The following is a 19553-nucleotide window of genomic DNA, read 5'->3' on the forward strand; positions in this document are numbered from 1 at the left end:
ATGCCATCCGGCTGGCCCTGTTCCTCACCCTACCCCCTGCCCATACACCTTCTACTTGGGGGGGGGTATTTTTAGCCGCCTCTTCACCCCTCCCTTCTCCTTAACTCTAATCCTTCCGTAAACGTATCCGGATCTCCTTCCTCCACATTCTCTCACAACACTGTATTCTCCTCTCCGAGGATAATCCACCCACCCAGGCTCCTGTCTTATTCAACACCTACACGTCTTATACCTTCAGTATCCATCTTAAGCAGCACTTCCCCTGACTTCCACTCTCCTGACCCTTCTCTCAATACCCTCATATCCCTCACTGTTCCTGGGGATATCTGTATCCTTTTCAGTTCTGTTAGTAATCCTGTCCTCAAACTTCCAAGACCTGGAACCCACTGATGCCGGTACTTTGGCAGATGGCTATACGCAGGAGGGGAGCAGTAGGCAGGAGAAGGGCCTCTATCGCAGCAAGTACATAGCTTGGATTAGTGTATCCTTCTAAGGGATATGGTGTCAAAGGATATAATCCCCTACCCTCCACTGATGCCCCACCTTCTCTTTCTACATTTCTGCACCTACCATCTTTCTGTCTCTGCACCTCCACTCCAGTCCCTTGATCTTCTGCATCTTCAAACATATGCCAAAGATCGGGAATCTTTTTCTTCTGTAGCTGCTTCCCCTTATATTTTGATACTAGAAATGTGGACATGTGTTCCAAAATGCTCTTGTTGTGTGAGCCCGCCCTAGCTATGTGCAGGGCAACCCCCCTCCTGCTGTCTCCGCGTTCCACTACTTATGATATTTCTCTACCCTGTCACAATACAGTGGCAGGCCCTTGTACGTGTGCTCTATTGGTGTTCCTCCCCCCATGCTTGTGACGTCTGTCTTACACCGCAAAGCCCCTTCTACACGCTGTGCACGCGACCACTTGTTTGTAACCACAAAACAAGAAAATCAACCCCCACCCTTCTCTATCACCCTTCCCCACGTGCACACACCACTCCACAAGATCATCCAACACCACACCACAATGCACACAATTACCGCCCCTTCTAGGGCCTGTTCCTTACCCACAAAGCATGAACACAATAAATTAAAACAATACGCTAAACTAGCAACCACTGCTTGTTCCAGGCCTACTTATACAAGACCACTACTCTTATTTTTATATTCCTCCTTTAAATAATATAATATCCTGTGGTACCACCTTCCCTCCCCTTCCGAGGAGGGGCTCCCTTCCTTACCTTATAATGCCTTACTGAAACACTTCATTCATAATATGAATCTTAACAAATAACCCTGACCTCATCCACATCACGTCGATAACCTCGCTCTCCACATACTCACACCTTTCACGCTACCCCATGCATCTGTCCTCTACTTGTTATCTCTTACAAGAGTCTACTCACATGTGCGTGCTAACCTGAACTCCTCCATCACAGGGTTCAAACACCGGCCTGTACTCTCCTCGGAGCCGCACCCCGCTTCAAAGAGCAGAGAGGACTTCTCTTAAAATGGCTCATGCTAAACCACTCCAAGCACGTGTTTTTTCCAGGCTGGTCGCTGTAGATGGGCGCGGCTCCTTCTGGAGAAGCGTGTGTGATCACGTTGCAGTTACCAATTGAAGGCACGCCCCTGAACGCTCACACCAGAGAGAATACAAACTGCTAGGGAAGAAAGGCCCAAGTCGATCTTGTTAGGATAACAAGTTTAATCTCACACGCAGATGAGAGCAACAGCAAAGAACTCTGCTGCTAAGAACGTTCTGCCAAAAGTTTACAAGCAGAATCTTATAATGCAAAATCTCGTTATAAACGACACAATACATACAGTAATAACCTATGCGGCTGGTTGGATGGACACTTTACAGGTACCACCTTTATCCATAAGGGTTGGCAGTTTTATGGTCCCAGCCCAGTCTGTCCATCTTCCATCATTTGGGTGCTGCGGGGCTCATCATCTTCTCATATTGAAAGTCAGAAAACAAATTAATTATACTTCTACTATACAGCTTGTTTTATCACTCATACTGTGCACTAGGCAGGCCTCAAGAAGGAGACACAGGAGGTTCTGGGGCACTCTAACCTTCACACACACATTTAATTCACTCCCTCTGCACCATCCAGCTCCAAGATCTTCACCCTCGTTTTGAACTATAATGTATCCCTCCCAGCACCTTGCAATACAAGTCACATAATTGTCACTCAACGATGTGCCTTGTCCATCCTCTTTGAACATTTCAGGACTTATTAACTGGTGGTCAACACGCACCTGGTGTCATGGAATTCAGGGATCTTAGGGTTTAGTCCATTTTTTATTTTTATTTTATTTGCATTTGTATAGCGCACTTGCAGCCCAGGGGCATCGAGGCGCTGTTACAAGTAGTTGTTGGGCTTTTGATTCAGAGGTTCTACAGGTCACCAGAGGTCTCTTGGTTACAAAGATATACGCATAGGTACATGTGATGTATGATATGCATTATACAGTTACAGAATGAAGTCGGGTACATTTCATACAAAGAGCTTGATTTTAATGGCTTTGCGGAAAGCTTGGTGGGCCTCAATCATTCTTACGTGAGGTGGCAGTGCGTTCCAGTGAGTGGCGGCCCGGGTGGGAAAACTGGAGCCAGCGGTGCGCACCTTGCAAATTTTAGGCGTGACAATCGTGTTGGAGTAGCACTTTCTAAATGGTCTAGTGGCAGTATGCTTGGTGATTCTTTGGGTCAGGTCGGGTGGAGCAAGTTCATGGAGACATTTGTGGGTGAGGGTGAGTGTTTTGAAGACAATCCTCTCTTTAACCGGGTGGGCTATAACTCGTGGTCACCCGAGAATGGGCCAGGTCATGCTTTGGCCAATGTGAGATAACATGCCCACCAGACACCGGTCTCTGATCGAGCCTTGTAGGGCACATTTCTCTTGGGTGAAAAACACATCTTTGCAACACTTTCAAGAACAATGAATAAACAGTGTGGCGGGTGAGGGTGCGAACAGTCATGACTGGAGATTTCTGTGACCTTGTGGATTTGGGCCTAGTGCGTGTAATGCTGCATTTATCATGCAAGCCTTCCCTTCTACCTAGGATTACTAATATCTACGCAAAATGGCGATGCCACCCACACCTTGGGCCACACCATGTAGTTAAACTATAATTGGTTATACTACAACAGGAGACATGTCCAATACAAAGTCAGAGTTTTTACAAAAATCATGAATTCAACTGCGGGCCCACAAAGGAGGAATAGAAAGGTTTACCCATACCTGGACAGCTGGCATCTCACACACCACACAGAGTAATGGACATGTTTAGAGAGCTCATCATCCCAACCCTGGAAATAGATGACATTTGAGGACGTCTTTTTCTGATCCAGATTGAGTGAGCCTGATTGCCCAGCTGCTTGCGTGTCAAACACTAAGGCAAGAAGCAATTGCCAAGTCGAGGGTCTCAGGAGTAGAGGAAACTCCCAAGGCATATGGCCGTAGCGGAGACACCTGTTCAGTAGAAGAGCGTGGGTCCCCAGCAAGCCAGAAGCAGTAGAAGTTGTAGCAGAAGTCTGGAAAGCAGGACGACCCACAGAGAAAACACTTCAGAAGCCGGTGAGTGAAGCACAGCGTTTTAAAGCATTGCACAAGCCTTGCCGGTAACAGTAACCAGCTCCTTTGCCACTCGCATATGATTTTCAGTGAGTAGAAGCAGACCGCTGTATTAAAGATTCTTAAAACAATGGAAATGTAACACGCGTATTGAGGAAAATGCTTCTTGCTTGTGCAGAAAGCCAACGCTGTTACAGCCCATTGTTCCTTTAAAGAAAAACTATGGGGGTCATTACGACCCAGGCGTTAACCATGGCGCTATTAGCGCCATGGTTGACACCAGTATTTTACCGATTGCGCCATGGTGGATGGCGGAATTACCACCCCATTCCAAGGTTGGCGGGGCGGTAATTCCCCATTCACCATTGGCCCTTCCCCATTACCATTTTTGCCCCCATAGGGCTCAATGGGAATGGGGAAGGCGGTAATTACGGTACCGTAATTACCTCGAAAGTCCCTTTGCGGGTTCCTTCCTTAACGGCTGGTAAAACCAGCCGTTAACGTGGGGACCCGCAAAGGGACCTCGTAATTAGGCAGTAAGGGGTTAACAGCGCCGTCACCTTTTACGGCACAGTTAACCCCTTACCGCCTGGTTCGTAATGAGGCCCTATGAATGTTAAAGGAGTGGTCGTGTGTCCCTAGTTAAGAAAAGGGAACACTGCGAAGTCTATTGCAGACCACTTAGCTGTGACAATTTCAACATTTCAACATTTGTCACGGAAAAACTACATCAAAGAGTGGTCATGGGTGCCTAATTGTAGTTTCTGCTGCAAGACTATTCTTTGTATGCAAGTGACACACCTTTCATTCACAAGAGTATAAAAAGACTGAGGAGAACACGCATTTCCTAAAGTGAATAGGTTACCCCATATTAATTGTGAAGCTGAACCTTTCTCAGGATTTAAAACTATCCAGCAACACTGTGAAGTTAACAGTTCATTGGCATAAACCAACAAGTGTACAACATTACCTGAGGCTATGAGAGTGGCACCAAGGCTTCTGGGTAATTGTTGAGCTGAAGTCTGGCAGAAAGGTGCAGGTAAAGTTGGGGAAGGGGAATTGGCTGCTTGTGAAGAACATTTTGTAGTAGACTCAACCTGTAATGCCGAAGACTGTGGAGGACAGATAGAAGTCTTGAAGGCTAACACGGGTCACCATTGTTGTTAATAAGACAGGAAAGGCTAAGAGTGTGCTCCATTGAAGAAAACAGTTTGAAGGGAGAGTGCCTGTCAAAAGGTAAGTGAAGCTGTGGCAGTAGTGCAAAGTATTTCCCGGGATACATTTAGTTGTCAGTAGAAGAACATACATTGCAGTACCCCTACTCCAAACGCCCCCATTATCTATAGAGTGGGAACCAAAATATGTGACGTATGTGGAACAGTTGAACCAACAAAGGGCAGAGCGTGGACTCTGTGCAGTACCGATAAGAACACCTATACCTAAGAGAATCTGGGAGGCAAGGTACCCATTGAGAAACCCATACCTGCATACAAGACAATATGATGGCCATTTGAATGAGATTCCTGAAGAAGCAGAGCAGATGAATGGCAAAGATGAATGGTGAAATCACACAGAGAGAGGTGATGCACACAAAAGAGATGCAGGGAGCATAGAATGCAGATATTCTTTAAGGCATCAAGAAAGTACCAAGGATAAGTGACATCTTGGGATCAAGGTGAAGAAGCTTCTGCCACAGAAACAGATGAAGATATTAAGCTAGTTTATACATGTACAGATGCAACAGAAACGCAAGCAGACAAAGTAATCGTGAGGCTAGCTCTATAGTAAATAGATTGCGGTAAGCAGCAATATATATATAGTTGCATATGAACAAGTAAAGGATGGATATTTCCACTATACATCATAAGCAGTGCTGAACATTAAGCAAGAAGGCCTCATTTCAGTGTGTCACAGTTAAAAAGCAAATTGAATTACAAATGAATCCCAGCAGAAGGAGTTGGATGAGGCAAGAAGCCAAGGTCTTATCAAACTGGAATTGGATGACATTGGATACAAATCGTGTGAAAGAACAGAGACTCCTGTTCAGAAGGCTTGAGCAAAACAAAAGACGTGAAGGACTATTATAAATAATATTAAATACACTAAAAAGCTCGATTCCATGGTCTCCAGTCACGTGGAAGAATGAAGTTGGATGATCGAGGTGGTCACACCTACGCACGAGAGCAGGATGTGCCCACACTCCTTAAATTTCACAGAGCACAGTACACACTCAAGGCCAATCTACACAGCACTAATTGACACTGGACCATTGAGGTGACCATGACTTGATACATTAATTGGTGGGAAGCTAGTGTTAAGACAAGCTCACCAGTACCTGGATGTTCAGTCTGCATGCTGCTAGACATAGGTGGAACAGTACTGACGGAGGTTAGAAGCCAACCAAATATAGAGGACCGCGTAATTAAGGGTCCTATAGTTTTAGTAGCCAATGGAACGTCATTTATTTAGTGACGTTCTTAGTGGCCATTTTGAGGGGAGATCTTAGTTACCCCACCTGATGTTAAGTACCCTATCACTCTCCTTCACTGTTCTATACTGATATGGAACTTATACTTGGATATTCAGTTAGACCCTGTCACTCCCGCGAATAGGTTTTGTAGTTTGCCACGCAGGATGACGTTGGTAAGTGACGCAGGTCAGCACGTCACAAATGACGATTTTGCATGATATAACCTCAGTTTTTACTAAAGATAAGTGAGTAAGAGGATCGAGCGAGTGCTGATGTTTGTTGTACTCCCTGTTTTAGATATTTGACATTAAAACAGACTCTCTTTTTCCAAACTGCCTGAGTCGTCTTGATTATTGATGTATGAATAAAATCTGCATCCACATCCATCTCCAGGGTATTGCTACTCATCTTAAAGGGCTGGGCAACCCAGTTCACTTGGTAGCGGAGAGATGATGGTTTATTAAAAAATCCATCGACCGTCGACATAAGTAAACTTTAGAGTCTCGCCAATATCGCACACCTTTGCCATTCGGCTGACAGGACGTGTAGCTCCCCGTAGATAGTGGGTAGTGTAATTGAAAAAAATCCTTGCAAGGCGGGTGTGACGGGTCACCTTAGTTTCCGTAAGAATCCCCTCCGACTTCTACAAGAAGCGGATCGGACAACAGTTTGAAGAGGCAGTAAACAGGCAGAGGCGGTAAACAGAGGCGTTCGATCCAGAGGGTCAGAAGAAGAAAATATGCGAATGGTGAGTAGAAACTGAGGAGTATATCAAATTGATGCATGTGTAGTAAAATAAAGGAGAGTAACGGTCCCGTCCACCCTCAAACATTGCAGATGTTACCTTCTTGAATGTATATGTAGGGGTAGGTAAAGATGGAGCAAGGCATGATCCAGCACCACTCGCAGTCTTGCAGTTTTTTGGAATTGTAAAGAATCAAGAATAGAATGAATTGCCTCTGTCTGAAGATGGAACTTGTTCCACTGCCTCGGACTCTACCAGTTGGGCAACTGCCCCAAGCAGTGCTGAAGAGCCAATTTGCGGGATGAAGGGTAGGAAGGAAGATGGGAAGGAAGGGGTGGGGGGCCTCCTGTGGAAACTGCAGAAAGGAGCCACAGATCTTTCAAAGGCTAACACCACTGAAAAGCAGAGTAAGCCTGCCTCCAACATGGAATTTCTGTACTTGAATGGCACCATCGTGGCTTATTAGCTTCAGAGTCTAATGCTTAGGAGGAGGGCATATAGAATCATGTGTGAGTCACTGCACTGCTCTCCTGTGTGTGCTGCCGCTCCTTAACTGAGACTGGCAATATGACCTTGATTGTTACTTGGACAAGATGGCTATGCCATCTTGAGGTAGCTTTCTTCTTCAGGTCCTTGTCTGTGGATGAATGGAACAGATCTAAGCCCTCAAAGGGCAGATCCAAAATGCTTTCCTGAACATCAGAGGAGAATTTAGTTGCATGCATCCACGCTGATAGCCCCATGTCTGCCCTTATGAATATGCCTCAGCTAGCTGTGGCTATAAAGGTTACTGAGAATTGTGCAGAGGCTGAGTAGCCACTTTTGCCTCTGCTAATACCACCTCAAATGCAGCCAATTAATTCAGGAGATCTGGTATAACAAAAACTCTCTCTCCAAAGCTTTTGATTTGCTGCAGCCAGAAACGCATCAGCATTATCCCGCTGGAAGCAAAGGACTGCAACGGTGATAGCTTTGTAGCTGTAGGCCTCCATGATCCAATCCTTTTGAAAGAACAGCCAATGAGGAGGTGGATGTTGCTGAGGGAGCCACAGAGCAGTACTTCCCTAGTAAAGATGATGCTCTATAGACGAAGGAGGTTGTGCATGAGTGGATAAAAGCATAGTTTTCCGCCTGAATCTTTATTTTTACATTCGTTAAGCGCACTAAACCCAAGGGCATCAAGGTGCTGGATACAGAGTATTCAAGCAAAACAGTAACACTTTAGCATGAAATTAGGCATCAAGCATTACAACGTTCCAAGTTTAGTTCCGTCAGTTGCCATCTGAGGGTACGCTTTCATCACTCCGCACACTCAGTGTGAAAAGGAGAGTTTTCAAATGTTTCATGAAAGACCAGTAGGACTGATCTGATCTTAGTACAAGCGGTAAAGAGTTCCCATTTTCAGCAGTCATAACTGGGAAGCTCAGACCTCAAGGTCTCTTCCTCCTGAATCTGGGGATTGTGAGCTGGTGGGCGTAGTAGGAACGGTTAGGTTTGTCTGATTGTGCTTTTTTTAGTTTTTTAAAGAGGTATCTTAGGGAAGTGTCCGACAGGCATTTGTGCGGAATGACAATAGTTTTGAAAATAATTCTTTCTGGGATTGGTAGCCAAAGTGGGTTCTGTCTTGCAGCGGAGATATGATGCCTCTTAGGGATGTTTAAAGCTGCTCCTATGGCATTGTTTTGGATAGCCTGTAGTTTCTTGATGATTTGTGAAGGGGAGCCCACAAATAGTGCATTGCAGTAGTCTAGCCTGGAGGATATAAGTGCCTGCACTAATGTCATGCAGCTGTCAGTGGAGAGGAAAGGTCTGCAGGCATTGATCAGCGTGGAGGCATGTGCTGCTGTTGAGGCAATGGCATTAACCTGCCTAGTAAGTGACAGGGTAGCGTCTAAATGTACCCCTAGTGTCTTGACAAATTTACAGACTGGGATAGTGTTACCTTCGATATGGAAGGATTCGTAGGCTTGGTCTAGTTTGCTGAGACCATGTAGTGTACCGATGAGGAGGCTCTCTGTCTTGTCATCGTTTAGGCAGAGAAGATGGAAAGCCATCCAAGCTGGAATCTTCTGAAAAAATGTTTGTAGATAAATTAGGTCAGAGGAGTAGATTCCTGTAAGAGGGACAAGTATCAGCGTATCGTCCGCTTAATTTGGAGTAGGGGATACGCATGATCCTTTAGGTACACCGCATCGGACAGGGGGGGAGACGGCATAAGCTGTAGCTGAGAAGACCGTCATGGATCTGCCTGACAAAGAGGAGGAAATCCAAGAGATGGCTTTGGGGAAGAAATGGGCTGCCGAGGCGAGGTGTTGGCATGGGATTTGGTGACCAACCAAGTCAAATGCAGCAGACAAGTCGATGAGTAGAAGGGCTACATGTCCAGAGTCTTTAATTTCATCCATTTGGTTTTTTAAGTGGAGTAGGGCGGTTTCCGTGCCGTGGCCAGGCTTGGAGCCAGTTTGGCGCAACCCTAGCAGGTTGTTGGATTTCAAGAATGCCTGGGATCTGTAGGTATGCTCCACGTTCCAAGTTTTTTAGGAGAAAGGGGACCGTAGTAATGGGTCTGTAGTTGGTAGGGATGTCTGGTCTAGCGTTGGTCTTTTTTCTAAACGGGAGGACCCACGCCTCCTTAAAGCTAGAGGGCTCTAGGCAGGCAGAGAAGGAGGCATTAATAAGTGTTGTGATGAAGGGTGTGAGGGGATAAGCGCATTCTTTAATGGCTGAGGCTGGGCAGATGTCACCTTGGCATTGGGAGGGCTTGAGGCTTTTAATAATCTGAAAGACCTCAGTTTCTGAAACTGGGTCAAAGTGAAAGAGGGGAGCAGTTTGGCTCACGATTGTAGCTTTGCTTTTGGAAAGGGCTGGGCTGTCATTTTTCAGTAAGTTTACTTTATCCAAGATCTTCTTTTGGAGTGTATCCGTTTTCCCTATTAAGGCATTTTGAATGTTGGTGCACCAGGCCCTATCCTTGATGCTGGTTGTCGGGGGAGAAGTGGGAGTTTCCAGTTCACACAGGATTGCAAAAGGCTCACGTGAAATTGTTTTTGCTTTTGTAATTCTGTTGTTAAAGGTACGTTTTGTCAGTAGTATCTCCTTTTTTTTCATGCATTAGCTGCGGCTGAGAAGCTCACGTTGTGTGGTTTGAAGAGGAATATTCAAAACATGTGCAAAATCCAATTTGTCAATCCCAATACCCAAGCAGATGATGCCATAAAACTTCTTGTAAGTGCACTAAGCAACAAGAAGGTCGAGCGTGCCATTGCCTGGCGTAATTCAACCCTGGACAAGGTAAGTGCATTTACTTGTCCAGGAAGTCTGTTACAACAGAAAGACTTGTGGCTACTTCTTAGTCGCTTCTAAGGACAGACGGGTCACTCGGAACCAGTTCTACTACATCTGTAATAACATCCCGTAGCACGTAAAAGCCCTGTTCAAGCGATTGATCATTAGAATCTGATGTATGAAATCCTTGTCGCATTGCTACACTTTCAGTCTGCAGGATTTGTATTATTGCTTGTGATCAAGTGTAAGTTCAACCTGTTACTGACACTTGTCCCACCTCACAGGGTACTCTAGAGTCAGAGGTGGTACTGGTAGCTGATCTCCTGACAGCCCACTATGTGTGCACCTCAAAACAGCAGCTGTCTGCATGATAGCTGTCCAATTATTTTCTTTTATAAAATTATCTATGGATTGTATCACCTCATTCAGGTGAGATTGTGAAAGCATTCTTTGGCACAGCTTACCTATTTATATAGGTTGTGTCAGGGATGTGTTATGGGTATTCCAAGCCCTATATAGGCCCACACTGGTTCCTGCTTTTCTTTTATTGCATTCATTTGCTTGAGCAGCCCACAATCCAGGACACCCTGATGCATAGGTAATATGCTTGGTGCCATTGTGTTCCTTTTCTTCTCTATATGGCGCACTCCAGAACTCACCTTCTTCCCTCTACCACTCAGGGTAGAGGCTCAGGTTATTTTTACTGCAAGTTGTCTGGAACTGCTTATAATGTAAAAAAAAATACATCAAATGTGGGAATCTGCATGCCATGTCTAATCTGTGAACACCTTTGATTTGCCATATTTGCTGACTCTCCAAATGGACCAAAGAGGGACAGTTTCTTGCCATGTTTGTTCAGTCATGATTGAAAAGTGTTCTATGTCAAAACGACAGAATCTGCAACATACATGTGCTGTGCATCATCTGGCTGTAGAGGGAACTGGTTTTCAAATGTGTAATCCCCTGCTTGGTATGGCTTCAGTGAAATATATGGGAACTGTGCTTGGAATTCTGTACTATCAGTTTGGAAAGGCACGGCACAGTGTTCCCAGAAAGTGTATTTGGGCCACATGATGGGCTCACATCTGACAAACAAAAAGGCATTGTAATATCTCACATAACACACATGGGATCCTAGCTCATGGAGGTCCTTAATATCATCAAACAAAGCAATTTTGCAAATGTCTGGAGCTTAGTTCTTAATAGTTCTCTATATGTCCTGGACACATTACTGGGTGCAAACTGTCTGGAATCCACAATCATAGAACAATTGTGAACTTGCTGTTGCTTGGCTGGGCCATTGAAGGTTTTAAATGATGGTATGTACACGTGACCCATGGTTAGAGGACACATTTGTTGGAGTTCCTGGCCCCTGAAGCTCTCTTTTCTCTAACATGTGTGAAGAACTTAAAGGCTTTAGAACAACTTCTTTACTTATAGGTAGAGTAGAAACCTTGCTCAGAAAATGCCACAAAGTTAGTGAGATGAGAAACACAGTGAGGCTCAGCCACAGTAGAAAGAAATATACTGCCAGTATTATGTAACACTGTTTCAGAAAGTCTGTCCAAAAGAATTCTTTCATTAATTTAGCCACCAAAAAGGCTTTCTGTTTCCAAATTGGCAGACCTGCAGTACCTCCCTCAATTGTGGATTTGTAGTCCAGTATGGCATGCATATTCTTTATCATCTTGCACGCCAATCATCATAATTTGTTGGATCTCCATCCCTTCTTCAGGCTCCTCAAATGTACGAGGATGATTGCATGGAAACATCACAGTAATCATCTGGAGCAGGTTTCAGGTGATCCTCAGAGACTTGTCTATTACCTCTCTTGGGTGGTATTGCAGGCAGGACAGCAGTTCTGGCGCCTTTCAATCTTATTACTTGTACTGCTGGTCTATAGGACGGAACAAACCGAGTTTTATCATGGATCTTCTCCAAGATCCAGGCTCCAGCTTCCACCTGGAGGGATTCCCTCAGCAGCGTTGTTGCCAGCAGTTGCTCTTGCCTAGAGAGGGGGATGTGGAGAGTGTGCAGGTCAGCCATAAACATTTTTCTTCCAAACAGAAGTTCAACATAGTCTTACCGGTGCATAGAAACTGGCGTGTTAACTTATTTAAACTTCTGCGCACTAGAGACACATGGTCTACCCAGTTATCCCCCATTGAAAGGATGCATTTAGTCAGGCATGCTTTTATAGAGTGATTGGCTCGTTCAATAATCCCATTTGTCTCTGAACGAAAGAGATGAGAATAGTGCAGCTCTGATCCCCACGCCTCTAATGCCTTTCTCAGGGCCCGCTCTGCGAAAGCTGGGCCATTATCAGTGTTGAACGTTAAGTTGCTGTCATGGCTACTACACCACGGAGTGCCTGTAAGACTGATTTGCAGTCCGCTCTCTTCTGAGAAATCATCCAGGTGAATCTAGTGCAGGAATACACCATTACTAGAATATATGTGTGCTTATGTGATCCAGGTATTGAATCTCAAAAGGAGAGGTTGCCTTTCTTAAAGGAGCCTCTTTAGGTTTCCTGCTGTGGTCCACAGTGGTCTTCAGACATGTGTCACAGTTTGCTATGTATACTTTGACCTGTTGGCTTAATCCTGGCCACCAATGCCCATCAAGAAGCAGCTGTGCAGTTGCAGTAATCCCAAAATGGGTAGATGCAAGTCCAGCATGTGTGGCTGCTATTAGCTTTTCCCTGTCTGCTCCTTTGGGGATTCATCTTTGAACAGGATCCCCTTTTTTCATAGGAATTGTGACTACTGCTTTATTATTCTCAGTGCCATAAATGTAATTACTTGGGAAACCTGTTGGCCTGGGTAAAACACCCAACAAGCTTATTTTATTTCTTCATCCATTGCAGTTGCTGAGCGAGTTATGGCTGCTACTGTTTTTCTCCCTGTGTGCTCTTTGGCATATTTGTCTGCTAATGCATTGCCAATGCTATGAGTGTGCCCTTTAGTATGTGCTCTTGTGTGCATAACCCAAAGGTCCCTTACTTATTTCCATGGTTGCCTGGAAGAAATAGTTTTATGCCGGATGTATATAAAGCCATTTTGAATCCACCAATGCAAATCAGTGTTATAAACTCTTACAATGTAATCTGAATCTGAGACCAACAGTGTGGGCTTCTCTGGGTCTGCTTGGCGCAATGCAAGCAACAATCCATGCAATTCAGCTGTCTGGGTGGACATGTCTCCCAGATGCTTTGTTGCAATATCAGTATGCATAAATTGTTCTTCATGTGTAAAATGTCCCACCACGGCTGCACATGCAGCTGTATATTTGGAACGTGTTCCAACAGCTGGTATGGCAGAGCCATTCCAGTAAATTACTTGGGGGGGGAGGGGGGAAGAAATCAAACAATGGCATGTCAGGTAGTGAAGTATCTGATTCTCTATCCATTGTCCAAGTCAACCCACTCATTCTTTGCAATTCTGCTTTATAATGATATTTTACATCTGGAGCATGTCGAGATGCTGACCATTGAATCCATCTAGTGTGTGATGCTTTTGCACTGGGCACGCTAGCTCTTGTGGCAGCCTCAAGTTGAACTAACAGTGTATTTATGTGTATAGTTCTATTCACCACCAGGGGCCTTTCTTTCTTTCTTTCCCCAGGTGTAAATCTGCAAAATTCAAAAGCCCCAACTTGGCCTGAAATTGCCTAAGTCTACAAGGGGTACACGTCCCTCTTATCAGCCCTCCTGCTCCACCACCCAGAAAGCCTTCAGGAATCGCTCTAAAGTCAACGGTAGCAGAGGCCAGCACCGTCGTCGTCCAAAGGCCAGGAATGAGCCCTCACTTTTGCACCCCAGTGGGAGGGCAGCTATCAAACTTTGTCGAACAGTGGGTACACATCACCACAGAAAAATGGGTGCTGGAAATTCAAGAAGGGCATGCCTTGGAATTTCAACACAGTTGCCCGTGCGTTCCTCCAGTAGCACGTCAAGAGCTTCACATGGACCAACTGCTACAGGAGGTTTGAGCCATGTTAAGAAAAGGGGCCGTAGAGCTGGTGCCCCAGTGCCTCTGGGGCTCCAGAGTTTGCTCCAGATACTTTCTGAAACGGAATAAGTCAGGAGGGTGGCGGCCAATCATAGATTTAAGATGCCTAAACAGGTACTTAAAGTCCCAAAAGTTCAGGATGATCACGCTGCAGCACATGGTCGACCAGCGGGAGCAGGGGGATTTTATGGCGATACTAGACCTGGAGGACGCATACCTTCACATCCCCATTCATCCAAAACACTGCATGTTCCTGCGTTTTGTAGTCCAGGGATGGCACTACCAGTTCAGGGTCCTGCCCTTCAGCCTGGAATCACCCTGGTAGCTGTGCACATACACTGCTGGGGCATACACGTCTACTCTTATTTGGACGACTGACTCCAGTCACACCCCAGCACACAATGGAGACAATACGCCTTCTAACTTCTCCATCAACCATCCAAAGTCCTGCATGGTTCCATCACAGAGCGCTATGTTCATGGGTGCCCGTCTCAACACAGTTGCATGTCTGGCAACTTCCTCAGAAGAGAGTGTGAAGGCCATCCTAGGGACAGTTCAGTGGCTGTCACCAGTGTCCAATGCGACAGTCGGGTCCATCAAGTCTCTGTTGGACATGATGTCTTCCTGCATCCATCTGGTCCCCTTTTGCAGGGTCCAGGTGCGACCTCTCACGGAATTTCAAGATGCCAGGTGGCAGCAGGTGTCACGCAATTGGATGGCCAAAGTCGCCCTCAATCGGACATTCATGCAGGCTCTTCAGTGGTGGGTAGTGCGCCCGCATCTCACTCATGGAGCCGCCTTTTCAGATTCCTCCATGCCAGGCCATGGTCACCACAGACGTCTCCCTGTCAGGCCCTTGCCCCTGGCCCTCACTGGCAAGTCAGCCTTCCAGTTAGGGCCAGGTCAAAGGCCTTAAAACCTCATCCAAGACTCTCTTGGAGTCAGTGCTGGCACATTTGGCGTCAGGCTCATAACCATCATGAAGACCAACATTAGAATGGGACTATTTACTTGGGACTATTTAACTTGGGGGGTGGGGGGTTCAGCCAACATGGAGGCACACACATAGCTCAGTTAAAAGGAACTGAGCTATGCGATCTAGTCTTTTGGGTGTGGCAGGCCTGGGATTATTTTACTTGGACTACTTTACCTGAGACTATTTAAACCACACCCAAACAGCAGAACATGCTTTGCGTTATTCCGCTGTGGGCAGCGTAATGCTCACCGTGTCCAGTTCTTTGATGCCAGTTTACCTGAAACCAAGGACCTGCAGAGAGAGAAAGAACACTACGAAACTTACCTAGAACAGTATCCTTTCTTCAATCCATCGCTGACTTCAGTTCCACTCACCTGAAGGTACGAGCTCCATCATCCGGCACCGCATGCATCCGGGAATACCATAACCTGGAAAGAGGAGAAAGAAAGACAGCATTAGTAAGTGTTTACTCACGTTTCCTCCCGAATGAAGAAAGCCACACAATTCTTACCTGGATAGTCATCTCCTGGTCAGTATCATTGCTGGAACATTACGGCGCTCGGCGAGGAACATCGCAACCTGCAAGGGGAGAAAAGACACAGGTTAGCAATATAAAAGGCGAAACAGCGCCGCGCATCGCGCATTACTCCCCGGACAGCATTGCGCACACCGCGCTTTCACTATCGGCCCATGCTCATCTTTAAACTGCATGACAACACCAAAATACCTTTCCATGCCTAAAAGGAAAGAAGCAAGACATTATTATTCGAACTAAACAGAACATAATAACTGCATATAAAGACTGTAAAGCAACAAACCTACGGAGTCGCAGCAGGCCTGGATTCCCACAGGGGAGATTGCACCAGTGAAGTAACTTGGTCGCTGCTCGCCCCCACATCTATGCGCCCCTGCGACAAGGAGCAGGAAGAAGAATCCACATTTTACAATACTAAGAGGAGGAGAAGGCCCAAGAGGGGGGAGGAGAAGCCCCAAGGGGGGGGGGGGAGGAGTTGAGGCCAAGGGAGGTGGAAAAACAAAGACAATCTGGTATTAAATCCAGATCTCCTATATTGCAGACCCATCTTTAACCAGAGGCATTATCAAGGGACCGGGAGAGGGTTTGAGAGTGCAAATCATCCAACCAGGGCTGGGTGGCGTCCTCGTGGATACCAGGTGAGCGTAACATCCCTGGAGGGTTCGGGAGCCCACACAGGGCAGTCTCACGCCACAGGCCTTTAGCTCCCAGAGGAGAAAAACCTGCACATAACTGTGCTGGTGCTCCGGGCGGTGTTCTGGGTCCTGAAGTCCTTCCAATCTCAGCTAAAAGGGAAGGTGGTGCAGATCTTCACGGACAACACCACCACGATGTTTTACATCCAGAAGCAGGGCGGGACACACTCTCCAGCTCTCTGACTGGAAACCCAGTCTGTGGCCCTGGGCCATTCTTTAGGACATGTTCCTCGTTCACCTGGCAGACACCAAGAACATCATTGCCGACACGCTCAGCATGGAGCTGCGGTCCTGCCAGGAGTGGTAACTTCAGCAAGCGCAGGTGTCTCAGCAGGTGAGGTTTCCACCAGATCAACCTGTTTGCTGGCAAATTTCCAGCACTTGGATTTGGCTGATGTCGCAGATACCCTCAGATGAGGAGTGTGTGGGGGTACCTTCTCATTCCCGTGGGATGGACTCTCCCTATATGCCTTCCCTCCGATTCCGCTCCTGCTATGTGTGATCAACACACTCAGACGCTGCCATTGCGGGATGATCATCATCACTCCGGCTTGGCTGCAGATGATCTGGTACCCGGACCTGCTCCATCTGTCGGTGGCCCCATCCATTCGGCTAGCTCTACCTCTGGACCTTCTCTCCAGAGAAAGCAGAACAATATTGCCCCCCAACCCAATGTCGCTGAGCCTCATGACCTGGCTCCTGCATCCCTAGGGTTTGGGCACTATTCCCTTCTGCTGGAGTGCAAGATGATCCTGGCCAAGACCAGAGATTCCTCTACGTTGTCTTGTTACAGTCACAAATGAAAGTGCTTCACAGTGTGGTGCAGGAGTCAGAAGAGTACACCTCTGCGGATAATGACTCCGGAGCTCCTCCCATACCTGCTTTCGCTGGCCAAAAGCTGAGCGATCTCACACCTCCATCAAGGTTCATCTGGCTGCCATATGCGGATACACCCGGGCGCCAGTCAAGCCCTCTGTGTAGTTGCAAAGGCTCGGCAAAGAGTTCCTCAAGGGCCTCTTCAGGACTTTCTGCCAGTGAAGGTTCCTGCCCAGGCTTGGGAGCTCAACATGGTTCTGCCTAAGCTCATGGGGCCTCCATTTCAACCGATGCATCAGGCCCCTCTGAAGTTTCTCTCATGGAGGATTGCTTTCCTGGTGACCATCACCTCGGCAAGGCCAGTCAGGGAGATCCAGGCCCTCTCCTGCAAGCAGCCGTACTTCCCCTTCCATGCTACAAAGGTGGTGCTGCGAGCCAATCCCACCTTTATGCTGAAGGTTCCTTTGGAGTTACATCTCAACGAGCCTTTGGTTCTGCCAGTGTTCCTTCTGAGCCCTTCTATGCCTGCTGAAAGGGCATTGCTTTTGCTGGACTTTGCTCGTACCTTGCAGTTTTATTTGGCCTGCCCAAAGGATTTTCGGAAAACATTGCAGTTGTTCATCGATTTTGGACCAGTGGGACATGGATTTACATGCAAACCCTCCCTCCTTCTCCTCTATGGCTGGTCTTAGTTCATAGTGCCACTTTACGTGCTCTACCAGATCTGAAGATGGCCACCAGGGGTGGAACTTAGGAGCACGAGGGTCATTGGCTAGTGACAGTAAGGCCAAAATGACAATGATTGGTTATAGAGGAGATAAGTCTAAAGCGAAACTGCTTTCTTTTTACCGAGGATTCCCATCCTGGTGACGGGGAATATTCATGAGCATGTGAATCCATGCAAGACCAATGTTGGAGACCAGTTAATATCAATGACGGGCAAGGGCCATTTTATCCACCTGAAGGTGACAATTACCCTGCCTGCCGCAACACCTCATCGTACTTAGTCTCAGGCTATGACTTTCCTTCAACATTGTGAACATTTTGATTTACAAAGCATCTGAACTTCGCCTTACACAGCAAATTATAGGTCAAACATACGCCATATACGGGACACTGCCCTGTACAACACCGGCTGCAGCTAGACTCACAGAGCCTTGCACTGAAAACTGTTTTCAGAGCCTTTTTATCTTGTATATGTATTTATTTGTGTCCATTCGTGCAGCTAACCTTTACATTTTCCAGACACTCAACTCGCTAATCTGTTACTTCAGCAGTACACAGAAAAGCTGTATTGTTGCTCATGTTATTCCTAGAGTACAAATAGCGTTTAGTGACATTAAAAATATCGGTACAAAATTGCTAATTGAATAAGTTTGTTGGTATCCAGTCATTGCATGGAATACAAAGCATCAACAGACCATACCATTGAAAAAAATGCATCGGAAAAAAACACCATTGAATGCATTTTTTTAAATTGTAAAGGCTTTAGTTTAGTAAAAAAAGTTTTTTTTTTCAATGTAACATTTTATTGGCATTTATAAACAACAGAGGTTTCATTATCCTTTGTGACATGCTTTTGAGTGAAACGTAGTAAACAAGAAAAGGAAAACATGCCTCAACTGAGGTAAAAAGAACAAAAAGACAAAACGAAAGGGGGGAAAGGAATGGGGGGTGAGTTACGGGGTGGTCCGGGGGAGGGGTCGCGTCCGTCTCAGATTGAAGTTATAGGGTATGGGTGCTGTGGTTACGATAGGGTAGGCAGCCATGTGCGCCGGTCCAGGTGGCCGCTAGGGTGTTAGTCCATTTTAGTTAGCCAGCGGAGCGCTGGAGGTTGTCTGGCCACTCCCGGGAATCTTTCCACAAAGTCCAGGAATGGGCCCCAGCTGCTGTGGAACTTGTTTTGGTTGCCCAGGCGGATGGCGGTAATTTTCTCCGCTGCGGCGATGTCCCAGCATTTGACCCATCACACAGGGATTGCTGGGCCTTCCTGAAGTTTCCACAGCTTGGCGAGTGAAATCTTGGCTGTGGTCAGTAGGTGTGTGCAGAGGTCCGCCAGGTTGCCGGTCATCGGGAACTGTCCTTCTCCCGTGTCTCCCATTAGGACAATCCCGGGGTCCCACAGTATTGATAGGCCTGTGATCTGTCGGATTTGCTCCAGGACCTCCCTCCAGAACTTCTCTGCCTTTGGCCAGTCCCAGAGGAGGTGGAACAACGTTCCTGTGTCCATGCAGTCCCTCCAACAGTGTGGCGGGATAGCGGGGTTGCATTTGTGAAGGATTTCTGGTGTCATGTACCACCTGTGACAGACCTTAATGGCTCCCTCTTTGTTAGTTACACATTTAGAGGTCTTGTGGGTTCCTCTCCAAATGCGCTCCCAGCTGGTCCTGTCTAGTTCTCGGCCTAGGTCTCTCCCCCACCGTGTCATGTAGGGCTCCTT

Source organism: Ambystoma mexicanum, chromosome 4p (assembly GCF_040938575.1).
Source record: "Ambystoma mexicanum isolate Mex_15411 chromosome 4p, UKY_AmexF1_1, whole genome shotgun sequence".
Lineage (NCBI taxonomy): Eukaryota > Metazoa > Chordata > Amphibia > Caudata > Ambystomatidae > Ambystoma > Ambystoma mexicanum.